Below are 16,981 nucleotides of genomic sequence, written 5' to 3'. Positions count from 1 at the left end.
CACATCCAGTAAAATATCTTAGAACGCACTACGTTGTCATCAGCATCCACCTTCGGCTTCCTTACACTTGAAGGCTGAGTCTTCCCACTACATGCAGCAATTTTACACTCATCATGACTAGGTGTGCAACTCTTTCCAACTGCTGTGAAGTCACTATTATCTCTATATTATAACGAGGTAAACTGAGTCCTGGAAATCAGGATTATTTTCTCCAGTACCAATAGAATTCAAGTTTCCTTCCCAATATTCGACAGATTATTGCACAAAAAAGCAGCCAGTCATACCTAGGAAGCCAGACAATGAGGAGAGCCAAATCCCTGAATAGACCTGAAGACACAAGGTGGCTAGGGAGTGACAGCTTTTCACGAGTATAGCTTCTCTTCCCTTGACCTTGACCCCTGGGCCATGATCTCTCCTCGCCTGTGCCTTCACCAGACAGTTGTTTACACTGCCAAAAATTCTGTCACATCCACAGGGAAAAAAAAGAAATCAGACTGGCCCAAAAACAATTCCATCTGCAAACTCACCCTCATTCGATGAAAAGTTTAATATCCAAGCCACCACTTGGATAAAAGTCTAAAAAAAAAAAAAAAACAGGCTGGTGAGATATATAGCTCTGTTTGGCTTCTAACAATATGTGCTTTTGGTCACAATGCGAGGCTCCCAAAAGAACAAGAAGAAATCAGTCTCTTATCCCATTCTTAGTCCTCTTGGGGTTGCTCGAACCCCACAGAAAAAACAGGGGGATCCCAGCCTCTGTGACACCCAGACATACAGTGAGGAAGATGGAGCACACTATATGGCTGTTGCATCTCTTAAACAAGAATAATTTTTCAAAGGATACAATGGAGGATGATGAAAGAATAAAGATGGCACTCTTTAGAGCCAGTGACTGTGTCAAAAAAAGTGTGCTAACATTTAGCCAATATATCCTTCACTATTGACTATTTCCTTGTTCATTTCAAGACATTCATTATCGTATACAGTTTCACCCAAGTGCTGTCATTTTGTAGTTCGTTGCAAAGAGATGCATTGAAATGACACCCACTCTAGTTCATTCTGAAGATCAGATGAAACTTCCAGGGTGTGAGAAGCAGTTCTCTGTATACAGAAAAGCTTTCATTATAATATACTTCTGCTGGTGTTTTTTAAAGGGGAGAGGTAGCTGACAATATTCATAACATTAAATCAAAGCCCAAAGTACAGCAAGAGAGGAGACTCCAAAATCAGGCTGTGCATCGCATCACAACACTGACATCTGTTGGCTACAAGTGTACCGAATCTTCGTCTCCCTTCTCTGCAGCTGCAGAACGGGTCCTTCTAAACCAAATCTCTTACAGGCCTTGAGCCATTTGAGGTATGTTATGTCCCTTATTCTTAAGTAGATTGCAAAGTCATGTTCATGGCTTCTCACGTTAGCCTTCAGCTCTCTCATGAAACAAGACTTTATGCCACTTTAATTCTTTGCTAAAACCAAAATCAAACATCCGTGTATGCAGCAGCCCCATTAATCCCAGCATAAGCTACATAAATGAGAACTGTCATTTTACTGATACAATTTTGAAGTGCAAATTATGAGGAAGATTACCCACACGTTTATTGACAGGTCATGTGTCCCTGATGTAAACACCTCCTACCATTCACTCTGCTAACTATTCTCTCCCCCTTGACTCTTCTTTTTAATCCTCCTTTCTTGAACCCGTCCCTACTGTGTTCTCTTCCCTGTGATCCTCCACCCTTCCTTTTTCTTCCTTTGCCCGTTAACTATGAGGATCCACAAAGACTCCCTGTCCAGTCCTCTGGAGCCCTTCTTCTGACACTCGGTATCAAGATGACTGTATCTAAGCACGTGGTTCAATATTCCATAGAATAAGAACTCCCTGACCTTTCCTCTCCTGTATCTCCTGAGGTTTCAATGACTTAGAATAAGAGGGATTACTTGTAGTCCCCTCTTTAATGCTATCATATCTCTAGCTGTTAACATTATAAAAACTGAGCTAGTGTCCCCCCTGCTGAATCACCACCCCCTCCCAACCCCCCCCCCATTTCTATCAGATGCAGCCCCTTAATTGCAATTGGATGTGGTGCTGTGGCTGGCTTCTCTCTTCTCCCCAGCAACACTCCCTATCCATTCCCCTAACAGGAGTCCTGACCCTTGATCCTGCTGCCTCTCACCTGGACAAAGACAACAGAATATTCATCCTCTTCCATGACACCAATCACCGTCTATGTTCTAAAGACTCTCACATCCCCTTCTCCAGCCTAGACATTTCTCCTAACCTTCAGACCCACAGAATCCATAACTGGTCATTTTCACTTGGATACCACTGCTTGTCCCTCTGCTATCATATCCAGTCAATCTCAGGAGCTTAATTAATTGGCATGTTGACTCCAGCTCCTGGGTGTTTCTTTATTTCATTCCTGTCTCACCAACCCAACTGTAGCAGAGACCACTGCCTGACCACCCAAGATTTGTGCTCCTGTCCTGTAGTGTGGAACCGTCACAGGGGAGGAGCTGTTCAGACAGAAACTACTTCCTAAGCCTTAGTATCTGGGCAGGGGAGGAGGGCATATGATGAGTTCTTGCCCATGGAATGTAAGCTGATGTCACTTGTACTACTTGGGATTCACGAAGCAGACGTACATCCCCAAGGCTCCTGCCCCATCCACCAGCTGAGCGGAGTAGACTCACAGGTCTTAGAGGATGATGGGGCCATGAGATAGGGGAGCCCAGGTCTCTGAACACTTGGAAGGCTGTCTACCGTGAAGACACATATTGGGCTGTGACACAGCATGAAACAAACTATTACTGTGTCAAGCCACTGAGAATTCTGGGCTTATCTTTTCCAGTACCTAAAGCACTCTCCGACACTACCTAGTTCAGGCCACCATCAGATTATTGCAGGTGACTCTCAGCTGATCTCTGCGCCTTCAGTCATGTCTGTGTCCCCCTGTAGACTGTAAGCCCCCAGAAGGCAGAGTCCGCCTCTGCTGGTTCACATCGCATATCCCTGTCATGTGGTACAGCGCTTCCTATGCAGTAAAAATGACTAGGATCCTTTCTTCCTAATGGTTCCCCAGCTCATACTCTCCACTCCTGGTTTTTACTACCTAATGCCCCTCTCCCTCTTATACCAACCCACACACTCATTCACACCCACACTCATAGAGGGTTGACTTGAGCCCTCCTTCCAATCCTCACGCTGACAATTTCCTCAAATCCCACCCCCTCCCATTCCTTCCTACCAAGGCCCTCCCCTCTTTCAAGTTGCTTACAGCTCAGCTGTGAATTTTTGTCTGACTTTATCTAAGACTGATTATCCCAACGCTTAGTTATCCCGTTGTGTACCTTGTCCTAGACCTCTGCTGGCATTTGCAATGAATCCTTTGTGTCTGACTACACTCTTGCCCCTCCACTGTGCTATGTTCCCTTGGGGAAGAATCAAGTTTCACTCTTTTATTAGAGCTCCTTAGTGAATGCTCAGTAAACACCATCCACTGAATCCAATAATTTGCTTTCTATAATCCTCTATCTAGCATCTTTTAGGGCACCTCTGGGTCCAGCTTTTTTTGTGTGAACTTCAATTTGAGGGATTTTAATAGAAATTACACATAAATCTAAAATGAAATACAGCATTTACAAAAAGAAGTATCTCTCTATTACCTCCTTTGTGACTATGTAGTTTTCCACAAAGGGGAAATCGATTGAGCATGAAATTAGCAATTAGGTCCAATGTATAATTATCATTCATAACAAGGAATAGTAATAATTTAATGTCTATTAAACCAGTGCTTGGCACACAGTAAGTGCTCTGTAAACATATCATTTAATTCTGACAACATTATAAAGTGGTCTCCTTGTTTCTGAATTCTATCAGTTTCTTCCTGAGCTTCCTTTCTTAAAGAGCCCAGAACTGAGGAAAGGGACTATGCTTGAGACATCGGAAAGGCTCCCTGCCGAGGACTTCCAAAAGACAAGGGTTTGTTGAGCATGCCAGAATATAACTGAAAAAGAAGCAACGGGGTTGACCAGCCTCAGAGAAGACTCTATCTTCATAGGGTGGCTGGTGGGAAGTTTCAGGGAAATCCTGGATGTACAATGCCTATTCCTAATACAGACGCCATCAACACCATTGTAATTTACCCTTCGATAGGCTCCATTCATCACACAGTCAGTCAGTATCCGACATGTGGTCTGCCCTCTGCCCATTGTCATGGGTCATCTAAAGCACAGAGAAGCTGTGTATGCAGCATTCCTGGGAGGCTGGTACATAGGTCAGCCTGAACCAAAATCTCTTCAAACCAATCGATTTAGCACTCCTCAAAAAGGCATAACCCAGCTCTCAAGGAAATTTGTTTAAGCTTTCAGGCATGCCTCACCATGCTTTTGAAAAATAATTTTTCATTTATGTGCTGTTACATTATCACTGTGTGTGCAAGCATCATACATATTATGCTGCATGAAAATAATTGATGACTCATGAGTGACAGAGTAATTGGCACTACCCTGGTTATTCAGCTATTTTTATGCATTATAATTACCAGCTTCAGTACACTAGACAGAATTTAATGTTCTTGAAAATTAATATTATTGAAGGACTTGATACAAACGAATGTAGTGTTCTTATATTTAACACCTGTCACACACTGATAGAGTTTCACGTTGTTGGCTATTTATTAACATTTTGTTTTAATCATTTCAAACCCTTTTATAAAGTTGCAGAGACTGCAGCTCATGTCAATTCAGTACAACTGAATTCTAGCAAGTCTACAATCTGGATTAAAGTTTGCAGTAGTAATATTACCTGTTTAATGCTACGTTGAAGACCTAGAATCTTTTGCCTACTGACCTGATTTACAGCTGTGAGAGTCTTGAAAGCAAAAAAAAAAAAAAAAAAAAAGGAATCATTTATGTATGATCTCAGTAAGTGCCTGATGTGTTCAGTCTCCATGAAATATATTAAATAATCAGAATAATATATAAAACAAATAAAACCCTAGAAGAAATTCCATCTTCTGCACTGTCATCTAGCTGTGATACAGGCACCAAGCCTCCCAGGATAAAAGACAAGGCTATAAGCTGAATCTGGCTCTTAAAATCATCCCACTTAGGGTGATGGTACCCAGATAGGATAACTTTCCTTATGCCTTTGGTTGTATAAAGGGAACTCCTCCCCTACTTCCATTTTTATATGACTTAATCACAGACTCCTAAAATGCTTATTACTTCATGAAACCTGGTTTTCTTCACATTGTTATAAATAATTCCTATGTGTATGCCAGTCTCTTTCTTTCCTCTTTCATTCTGTCTACCTTTGTATCTTTAACAGACCAGGAATTTTACAGGTTTGTTAACTGATGCTGTTCTTCTAAGTGGGTCTCTGCTCTGCCACAGTCCCCCACGCCCCATTGCTCACACCCAAAATGAACTGCCAGGCCAGATCAGTCATCTGGGTGGGGCTTCCCTAACTATTCATCTCTCTCCTGTCTTCATTTTCCCTCATCCTTCCCTCCCAATCCATCTATCTTTTTTCTCTTCCTTGGCAGTTGGTTCTTAAAGACTTAATACTTAAGAGCTTAAACAGTCCTTTCAGTTGCTGGTTCCTAATGCAAGAACTAGATCCATGGACTCTCTTTTTTTTAACCTTATTACTTTCTTTAAAATAATAATTGAAGTTACGTTCTACTCCTGTGGCTCATGAATTGCTTTTATTTTTTTCCTGTGAGTTAGCAAAAGTCCCTTAAAAGAAAATTATTTCCCAGCCCCAGTATAATGGCTTAACAGATATGAATCAAAGAATCCCAGCATATTTTACTATTATTAGCTTTAAGAAAATTGAAGTTAGAAAAGACAGGGGTAGAATCAATCTTGGATTTAGAAACAAAATTTTAATGTTTCTTCCCAATCAGATTAATAGAGTAACATAATTTCAAGTAACTGCACTGTTCTAATATATAATAATCAAAGTGCCAACTTGATTAACTCCCATGAATTTGCATAGAAAAAAATACTTATTACCTCATACCAAACACAAAAATTAACTCACAGTGGATTATAGATGTAAGATTATAGTTCCCACTATAATTAAGAGCTAAAACAACAAAACTCTTGGAGTAAATCTTTACGACCTTGCATTAGGCAACAGTTTCTTAGATATGAAACAAAAAACACAAGTAACAAAAGAAAAGAATAGATCAATTGGACTTCATCAATGTTAAAACTGTTGTGCTTTAGAAGACACCATCAAGGAATAGAAAAGACAACAGACAGAAAGGGAGAAATAAGTGCAAATTATACATCTGATAAAGGTCTGGTATTCAGAATATATAAAGAATTCTCACCACTCAACCCAATTATAGGTGGGCAAAGGATCTGAATAGCTATTTCTCAAAAGATGATACACAAATGGCCAATAAACCTATAAAAAGATGCCCAACATCATTAGTCATTAAGGAAATACAAATCAAATCCATTAAGAGATACCACTTCATGCCCACTAGGATGGCTCCAAAAAAGATAGACAATAACAAGTGTTGACAAGGATGTGGGAAAACTGGAACCCTCAAACATGTAAATGGAATGTAAGGTGACACAGCTACGCTGGGGAACAGTCTGGCAGCTGCTCAAAAAGGTAAACATAGAGTTACCTTATGACCCAGAAATTCCACTTCTAACAGTCTGAAAACATACAATGAAAAAATTTGAATATAACTGAAAAATTGTGCTCTACACTGGAATTTGACACAACATTGTAAAATGATTATAAATCAATAAAAAAATGTTAAAAAAAAATTGAAAACATTCATCCACACAAAAGCTTGTACAGGAAGGTTCACAACATCATTATTCACAATAACCAAAAAGTAGGAACAATCCAAATGTCTGTTAATGATTAATGAATGCATAAACAAAATGTGGTGTGTTCATTACAATGGAATATTACTCAGCCATAAAAAGCAACTGATTTATACTACAACATGGATGAACCTTGAAAACATTATTCTGTAAATGAAAGAGGCCACAAACAAAAGGCCACATAGTGTATGATTCTATTTATATGAAATATCTAGAAAGGGCAAGTCCATAGAGACAGAAGGCAGATTTATTGTTGCCAGGGGCTGAGAAAGAGAAAAATGGGGAGTGACTCCCAACAGGTGTGAGATTTCTTTTGGGAATGATTAAAATATTCTGACCAGATCGAGCACGTTCGGGGTGGTATGGCCAGAGATGAGTGATTACAATATTCTGGAATTAGTGGCAATGGTTGTACAACATTGTAAATATACTAAAAATCACTGAATTGTATAAAGAGTGAACATTATAATATGTAAATTATATCTCAATAAGCTGTTATTCTTTTGTACGTGCTTATTGCTTGAAAGTGCTTTGTGCTCTGATCAGCGAAGAAGTTTCCAGAAATGGTGACTAGGAGGTGTCTTAAGACCCAGAGGGAACAGAGTTCCATTCCTGAGCACCAGGGTCTTCGCCCTGGCCTTCCCCTTTTCTCTCTACTTAATTAATTCAGAAAATAGACCGTGTGGTGAAGCTACTTCAGTCAAATCAACTTCTCCTGACCTCAGTTTTCTCAGATAATCACCCAGGGGAGTTAGAACCCAAGTGTTAAGAGAACACATCAGAGTCATGCAGAACTATTTCAATCCCAGCTCAACCAGATGGGAAACTTTGGTCATGTTAGATAACCTTGCCAGGCCTCATTTATTCTCACTGTAAAGTGGGCATAATTATACCCAATTATACCCAGATTGTAGAGAATGAAACAACATATAAAGCTTTTAATGGGGTCCTTGAGGGGGCGTAAGCATTCTGCTGCTTTATTAGCACAAAATCCCCTTCTAGTTCTAAAACTCCCTGAAATGTCTAATAGAATTACAATTTAAGCAGTACATGTAATAAAAAGTAGTAACAAACACTAGAATAATTGCTTACCTTGACTTGACATAGAGCTTAAAATAATAAGAAAAAGTTGAATCCCTCTTGTCACTCTGTACAAACAACTCCATTACAACGTGTCCTTAAATGCCTTTTTCCATCTTCTGCCAGTTGCCTGATTTCTCAAATAAAAGAGAGCTCCCAGTGATAGTTCAGTTGTTCCTGAATACACAAACATTTTCCTTCCATAATCTGGCTAGAATCTGGGCCATAACTTTCTTATTATACTTAACATTGCTCCAGGGGTCATAAAATCGAGGGATGTACAAGGGAAGTCTATGGTAAGCCATGGTGACAGATTCTGTTCTCTCTGCCCCTTATGTTCTGAGTCAGAGAGAAGACACTTTGACGACGGCTTAGAGATTTTTTTCCTACTCATTTTGACACCCGCACGCTTGAGATGCTGTTTCTTAGATTGCCAAGCAAACATTATTGACATCGTTTGCAAAATGACAAAATTACAGGGACATCTCCACTGACTGTTTGATAGACTGACTTCTAGCCCTCAAGGTCTCTTCCCTTTCCTTCAAGCAGTAGTTTATCTGAAAGTTAATTAGCAAAATAATTTATCTAAAAGTTAATTAGTTCCCCCACTGAGCTAGCCTAGTGGCCTAAGTTGAGGGTGAAGAAAAGGGAGAAATCATGTAACTTACCCTAAGTACCGCCATTGATTTTCTCTATTTTCTCAGAAATAATACTAAAAAAGAGTCTCAGCAATACAACTGCTAGTAATAATAATATTGAAAACAATAACAATGACAACAATAAACTCTGGCAAGCAAAATCCCTTAGACTGAGTTGTAAGATAATGAGGTCTCATTTCATTTCTAAATGAACACATGCTACACCAAGAATCACAGAAGCCTGTGATTAAATCTAGAGCCATTCAAATCCGTCTAAGCCTGTGAACACACTATGAAATAAAGAACATTCTAATGTCCATAGGTCAGCCCATCTGTAGAAAATCTGACACCTGGGGGAGGGAGACAGCAGATACGTACTTGAGATAACCCCTCTATAGCTTATTAGGGTTTCTACAGGAAGCTTGTCCTTCATTGTCTAAGGTTCCCACGGGGAAATAACAACCCTTGAACATAAACAAACGGCACATTACGTTGAATCATAATCTTGAATAAATGAAAATGACACCATTCAACAAATTACTCCATAGTACTAGTAACTGGTAAATTATGCAGGCCTCATCAAAACAGATGACATGCCCAACGACATTAAGAATAACATTACTCCATCTTGATCTTGTTTTGCCATCTGCAAGACTCCACACAGTTAATGCCTCCTACCGTGACACTATTCCGTCAAACTGCAGTATCGCATGTAGGTCCACAGGCTTTGTGATATAGACATTTTTAATAGATAAGTTGATTCAGAAAAGGAAAGCAAAACAAATTCTAGAAAACTGGGGACATATTAAAATAAAACTGTTTGGCATTCACATAGAAGACCTATTATAAAGCCTAGGCATTTGCATGCCTTTTTGAAAGGCAATGGACTCCAGAGCCAGATGAGCTGGGTTTGAACTTTGGTTCTGCTCAGCTGTATGATCTTGGGCAACTTAACTTCTCTGTGCCTCAGTTTTCTCATCAGTAAGATGGGAACAGGACTAGTACCTGTCTTGCAGGGTTGTGAGGAGAATTGAATGAGTTAACATGTGTAACACACTGAGAATCCTGTTTAGTGCCTGGAAAGTGCTATGCAGGAGCACAGTGCTCTTCTTCTGTGAGAATGAATCATTTACCCAGCTCCCCTCCCTACCACACAGACTGAGTATTCCCTGAATATAGCTCCCCAAAATCAAACGCCCAGACCTGGTAAGCACTGAAAAAGTAGTTCCCAACCTTTTGACCTCTACGAACGCCTTTGATTTTCCTTCTCTACAAACAATGTCTTAAAATATTTTATCTACTGAAATACAATCATTGGCTAATCATTTACTTGTTGAAGAATATCTAGGTTCCTTCCAGTTTTGAGCTATTGCAAATACAGTTGTTATTAACATTCACATTCAGGTTTTTGTGTGAACATAAGGTTTCATTTCTCCCAGATAAATGACCAAGAGTATGATTGCTTGGGTGTATGGTAGTTGCATGTTTAGTTTTATAAGAAACTGCCAAACGGCCTTCCAGGGTGGCTAGGCCATTGTACTTTCCCAGCGGCAATGTAAGAGTGATCCATTTCATCCACATCCTCATCAGCATTTGGTGGTGACATCATTTTTCATTGCAGCCATTCTGATACTCATATGGTAATATTTCATTGAAGTTTTAATTTCCATATCTCTAATGGTTACTGATGTTGAACATTTTTTCATGGGCTTATTAGCCATTTATATATCCTCTTTGGTGAAAGGTCTATTCATATCTTTTACCTACTTTCGAATTGCATTGTTTGGTTTCTACTGCTGAGTTTTGAAAATTCTTTATGTGTTCTAGATACTAGTCCTTTATCAGTTATGTGATTTGTAAATATTCTCTCCCAGTTTGTAGCTTATTCTTTCATCCTCTCACAAAGTCTTACAAGAAGCAAAAGTTTTTAATTTAGTGAGGTCCAATTTCTACACTTTTTCCTTTTATGAATCAGGCTTTTTGTGTCAAGTTAGAGAGCCCCACAGTAGGAGTTACTGCACGAGAACTAGGGTGACCAACTCACTCAGGTTTGCCTGGGACTTTTTTGGTTTTAGCTCTGAAAGTCCCACAGCCTGGGAACCCCCTCAGTCCCAAACCAACCAGGACAGCACGTCGCCATAACTAGAACCACTGAGATCCTGTCCCTCTATGTACCAAAGCAGCCTCAGCTGAACAGCAGAGGGGTTAGTGCCAGGAAGACAGCACATCCCATGACTTAGAATCAGGACGTGATATCACTGACACATGAGTAGTTGTCATGCTCCCACGTCCTGACGTGCACACACAGTAACTTTGCCGTTTCCTCTCTCACTACGATGAGTATGATGCTTCGGAAAGGCAAGCTAACAAAGAAAGAAAACTCTACTTACATGGTCAACCCACCGTCCTCCGCTGCCTTTGAAGTCTGTACCAGAGGTAGCAATTCTCACAATTCCCATCCACATCCTTCCTCATCTAGTTCAACCCTTTGAGCCAGGAGTCCTCAGTGCTGGCTGCATGCTAGATTGCCGTGAGGAGCTCTTCAAAAATACTGATGACTAGGCCCCATCCCAAACCAATTAAATGTGACTCTCTGGGAGTGAGGGGGCCCAGGCATCTATTAGTTATAAACACCCCCCCCACTCCAGGTGATTCCAGTGTGCAGCCAGGGTTAAGATTGTCTGCTGAAGACTCTAAGAGTGTAAACCACTGCAGGACAGGGATGAGATCCATTTGCCAGCACCATAGCCACAGCGTCAAGCACGGTGCCTGCATATAGTAGGCATCTGATATATATGTGGTCTTTAAACACGAGTGACTGATACAGAAATGATCAATGATTGGGGCCAAAAATCATTTACTTTGTCTCTCCTGGTTGGAACCGACGACTCAAATTAGGTACCAGATAAACTGCAAAATAAGCTTCCCTGAAACCAGACTGTCCCCAAACCCTGCCCAATCTCCCAAAAAGTTGTTGGAGTAGAAAAGCCAAAAATGGGCAGAGGATCTAAACCAGCAATTCTCCAGTGAAGACATACAAATGGTCAATAGGCATATGAAAAAAATACTCAATATCCCTAATTATCAGAGAAATGCAAATCAAAACTATAATGAGGTCACCTCACACCAGTCAGAATGGCCATCATTCAAAAGTCCATAAACGATAAATGTTGGAGAGGGTGTGGAGAATAGGGAACCCTCCTACACTGTTGGTGGGAATGTAGTTTGGTGCAGTCATTATGGAAAACAGTATGGAGATTCCTCAAAAAACTAAAAATGAACTTTACATATGATCTAGCAATCCTACTTCTGGGTATATATCTGGAGGGAACTCTAATTTGAAAATATACATGTACCCCAATGTTCATAGCAACACCATTTACAATAGCCAAGATATGGAAGCAACCTAAATGTTCATCAACAGATGACTGGATAAAGAAGTTGTGGTATATTATACAATGGAATACTACTCAGCCATAAAAAAGAATAAAATAATGCCATTTGCAGCAACATGGATGGACTTAGAGATTGTCATTCTAAGTGAAGTAACAGAAAGAGAAAGAAAAATACCATATGATATCACTCATATGTGGAATCTAAAAAAAAAAAAGGACACTATGAACTCATCTATGAAACAGAAACATACTTGCAGACATACTAAACAATCTTATGACTCCAGGGAAAGGGGGTGGGAAGGGATAAATTTGGGAGTTTGAGATTTACAAATGTTAACCACTATGTATAAAAATAAATTTAAAAAAACATTTCTTCTGTATAGCACAGGGAACTATGTTCAATATCTTATAATAACCTTTAATGAAAAAAAATGAAAACAAAGCAAAAAAAATCCATGATTGCATCAGTGGCCATTTTCATTCCTATCATTTCACAGATAGATATTTTGGCTCTGGGACAGTGAGAAGTGGATCTCATCTCCAGGTAAGTTATAGCACCTGGCAGCATCAGCATCACCAGGGAGCTTGTCAGAAATGCAGATTTCTGGGCCCCATCCCCAAACAACAGAATCAGAATATGCTTTTTTAACAACATCTCAGGTCATTCACATGCTCTTTAAAGTGTGAGAAGCACCTAACTAACCCACAGGGCTGAGAGAACCCACTGGCTCCACTGGGAAGGTCCTTGGCACCAGGAGATGTAGAAAGGGGAATGAAGAGACCCTCAGATGAGGTTGGGGGAAGTGGTGGAGCCACACACACCCGGAGACCAAGTCACACACCTTCACAAAACCTCCAAAGTATCTGAGGACTTGAATCCTTAACTTTTCAAGTGTAAATCTTGAGCTTGAAAGATTGGTGAGCAGGCAAATCAATACAGCAAAGGAGAACAACCTATGGGCACCATACAGTGTGATTCTTTTTACTTCCTGAAGGATCTGGGTGAAGACAGCTCCATGAACAGATACCAGGTACCATCCTGAGGTGGGCGAGGAATGTGGCCACGTCTCTGAATTACCCACGGGCAAACTCTTTGGAGTTTGCTCAGGAAGGCAGGGTGGGTGGGACTTCTTGCTCCCTCTCCCACGTGGCCAGAGCTCTGTAATTCCCAGATGACATCCACTATGCTGGGCAGTCCTCTCAAGCACCAAAGAACAGCACCAAGATCCCTTAGAAACCTTTGCTTGTCTGTCCCCGTGTCAAGTAGTTTAGTTATTAGCATATCAGCATCTTCACCAACGTTTACAATCGGTGGCTATTATTTTCATCATTTACTTCATCCTAAAAGCAGCCTTCTGTGGAGTTTGCAAGGGATGGCTGGGGTCACCTTTTCTTTTGTATAAAAGGAGGAACTTAACACCTGCAAATTTATTTTTGATTCAAATTCTAGATACCTTTTATGCAATTTTCTCCAGATTCTAATGATCACCTAGACAGCTTTCCCTGCAGAGGTAAGAGCTGACACCTGCCAGAAGTTCACAGAGAACAGCTCCAAAACCAGGGTGAAGATCAGGGGAAGGAGCTAAACCCTCCACTCACCCCATCCTAAGAGCCTCTCTGCCCTCAAAGTAACCCGACAGTTCTCCATAGACACAGAAAACACCAGAACGGCAGATCTCAGCTAGAAACTCTGTTGCCACATTTATGCTTTGCCCTGCTTTTGCCCTTGATGAAATTGCTTAAACTATTTTCTGCTTTACAACATCATATACAGAAAAACATTTTTCATGCCCAGGCTCTGGCTCGAGGCAGTTTTTGCATTCTGCAATCAGGAGGAAATTGATTAATGTGAATGTTTTAGCTGCGGTTGTTGTTTGTGTATAAACTTTTGTTAAAACAAGCACGGCAGAATAAATGACCTTTATGTAGACACCTATTAAGGCACTAAAAGGCTTGGCTACATTCATCTGAGACGCGTACACATAACGAGGGGAACAATGAGGGGATCAGCAGCTGCAAGGAGTTGAATTGAACTCTTCAACAATAGAAAAGTTTTTCAGACCCAAATACCAGCAATCAAAGAGAATTTTTGCAGATAATCCGAGAGAAAGAAAATAATAAAATTTTTAAAAAAATGCTAGCCAACTTTGCACCAGTTAGCATAAGGTTGCCATCTGAAACATGTCAGCTTAAGAGCAGACCGTACCACCATTCATTGGCCCAACTGCAGTATTCAGAACTGTTTCCCCAAATAATCCCAGATGGCATGCCACAAAATTTCAATTCATTTTAAAAGCTTTCTTTGCAGTTATTATGTGATTGAAAGTGCAAAAGCAAGTTGCCATTCTCATGGCACTATTTGCATTGGCTATTATCCCCTGAAATCCCCTTTAAACAGCTACATTGTCAGCCCATAGGCCTCATTTAGAACTACAAAAAAAGCCCAGATTAATTCGATCAAAGAAAGAGCCAAGTACAAAATGCACTTTTCAAACTGTATCAGAGTGGGTTCGCTTTACAGATCGCTTCGGGGCAAGAACCGCAGGGGAAAGACAGGCCCAAAATAAAGCTTGGGGACGAAGCGAAATAACTCGGTTTGGCTCCTCTGATTTACTGGAGCCCCTCGAGGCGAAATCTCCAATTAAAACTTCTTAGAGGGAAATATATTTAAATATAAATGCTGACGCGGACGCCCGCAACGTGCAGCTCACATTTGTACCCTTGGCTTTCGGCCACAATTCTCGGGAGTCAGTGGGAAGCCTCGTGTGGGTAACCTGGGGAGTTAGCAGGCATCTCTCAAGTCTCACACGCTAAATAAGCCAAAGGACTTTGCGCAGTAAACATTTATACCCGATTGTTTTCACCCCATCCCCAGAGGAAATGTTTTAAGTTACCATAAGACAAGAAATCGCTGGAAAACAAAGGAAACCGGGGGTGACAGCATTTCTTTTCACAAAACAAAACATGCTAAGATTCAGGTTGAATTCCGGGATGAGAAGCATGCTGCAAGCCTGCCTTCTACAGGCAGGCTGCTGGGGCTGACGCCACAGGGTTGGTTGGTGGGATTTAGTCTCACCTGGGGGTCTGGAGGTTGGGGAGAAGGCTGGGGTGAGCCAAGCTGGAGTTTGGGTTTCTTAGGGACGCTCCATTAGTTTCCTAGGCAGGGTTAGCAGCGTCCGTTTCCACGGGAGATGGCGCAGCGGTGCTGCAGCCTGCCAGCTGCCTCCTCCGTCTCTGCCCGAAGCGGTTCCCTTCAGCCGCTGCTTTTGTGCGCTGAGAACATTTTACCGAGGAGAGATCGGCTGCACAAAGGTAGGGCTACAGGACGTGTGCAGCAAGTTGTGCAATTGCCTCTTCAGGGACCGAGCAGGGCCAGCTGCAACAAATATGAAAGTGATTTGCACGAGGGAGGAACGCGGGGTGATTCCAGCCGGTTGTTTCAGTTGTCTTTTGCTCGGGGAAGGATGAACGCAAAGTCCTCCTGTTCCCAAAACCCACCCGGCAAACGAAAGGGCATCATATTGCTCATATCACATCCCATATAATGTTTAGAAAGGGCACGCTTACCAAGGGGCTCCAACTCTAAAGCTCCGGTCCTGAACTTCTTCGTTCCACGCTCAGCTAGAAATGCACAGGGTTAAGTTGTTCAAATTACACGTAGGTGTGCACCTCCGCACAACTAAATCCTCATAATCATCCTGAGAATTATCTAGAGAAAACAAATGTGGACAAACTGCAAATTGGAAATGTGACCACACCTCCCACCTCTGAAGCCAGGAAGACAGGGAAAGAAGTAAACGGTGAACACTTGAAGGAAAGGGATTACAGACTCATTGCTTTCAGGAAAGGAGAACACTCAGTTTTCTCCCAAATATTCCAAATTAATTGGAGTCTTTTCTGGATGGTCCTAAATTTTAAGTACAGTAACATAGTACAAAGAAAATTGGTTTTTTGAGAGCTGAATAAACTGAAATTCTTCAAACCTAAACCTGTAAAGGAAAAGGGAAAGATAATCATGTCTCCTGATTCCTTAGAGAAAACTGTGCCACTGTGAGAAAACACATTCACGGTAATCTGTTTCCAGTGAATTTCAATAGCCTGTTACCTAGTTGGAATGGAAATGTTTCCTGTGACTTTTTATGCAGGTCTCACTGGAGCCCTAGATGAAACACAATTACTTTCCTTGCTGGTAAATGTTTGTCTGATGGTGAGTCAAAAATATTCCAGGCAAAATAAGAAAGGAAGATCAGTACCTTCTCATTACCACTGCCAGGGTTCAGAGACCCGTGGTAATCCTCTGTTTAAGAAAAATCCTTTGGGTTTTTTTTCTTTTGTTTTTTTTCTTTTTTTTTTTCTTTTTAGGGGAGTAGGGGAATAAAGGAAAGTTGTCGTGGTACATTGTAAAAGTCTCAACTCTTTGTCCAGAGATCTGAATTCTGGTTCTGGCTCTTCCTCTAACAGAATGACCTTGGGCTAGTCACTTTCTCTGCTTACTTTTACCTTTTCCTTCCTTACCTTACTTTTCTCATCTATAAAATGAGAAGGCTAAACTAGATGATTTCCAAGGACCACCCCAGAAGTAACATCAAAGACTGATGAGAGTATTCCTCTGGAGATTGCAGACCATAGTGATGTAATGGTTCTCAAATAAGTCCCTTATGTTGTATCCTTTCTATATAACAGAATAGGTCCACTGGCACAGGATGGGGCTTGGAAGCTTTTGTCTTTGCCTACTAGAGGTTCTGGTCATCTCCACGCTACACATATGAATGAATGTGGTCAGTAGGAAACTAGCCATGAAGTTTCAGGCAGTTAGCTGCACCAGTAGATCCCAAATTTGAATCCTCCATGGGAAAGCCTACTTTACCTATCTGGCCACTGAACCCAAGCTGTTAGTCCTCTAGAAATAGCCTCTACCTTTTCTTCAGTCAAAGAGGGAAACAGGATGCCATTTATATATTGACAGATATAACTCTTAGGCATTTTGTACTTATAAAGAAGTCTGGTTTCAT

General features: G+C 41.0%; 1 long non-coding RNA gene across 2 annotated transcripts in view; it reads right to left on the bottom strand.

Annotated features, from left to right (window-relative positions):
* LOC135321664 (uncharacterized) overlaps positions 1-16,331 on the bottom strand; it is a 71,092-nt gene extending 54,761 nt beyond the window's left edge. For both annotated transcript variants that reach the window (XR_010381604.1, XR_010381603.1), the window contains exons 1-2: positions 15,537-16,331; positions 15,046-15,345 (exon numbers count right to left, since the gene is read on the bottom strand). This is a non-coding gene — a long non-coding RNA (uncharacterized LOC135321664). The remainder of the gene's footprint in view (positions 1-15,045; positions 15,346-15,536) is intronic.
* Positions 16,332-16,981: the final 650 nt, after the last annotated feature.

Source organism: Camelus dromedarius, chromosome 7 (assembly GCF_036321535.1).
Source record: "Camelus dromedarius isolate mCamDro1 chromosome 7, mCamDro1.pat, whole genome shotgun sequence".
NCBI lineage: Eukaryota > Metazoa > Chordata > Mammalia > Artiodactyla > Camelidae > Camelus > Camelus dromedarius.
The sequence above is the reverse complement of the archived record's forward strand: the minus strand, read 5'-3'. Positions and strand labels throughout refer to the sequence as shown.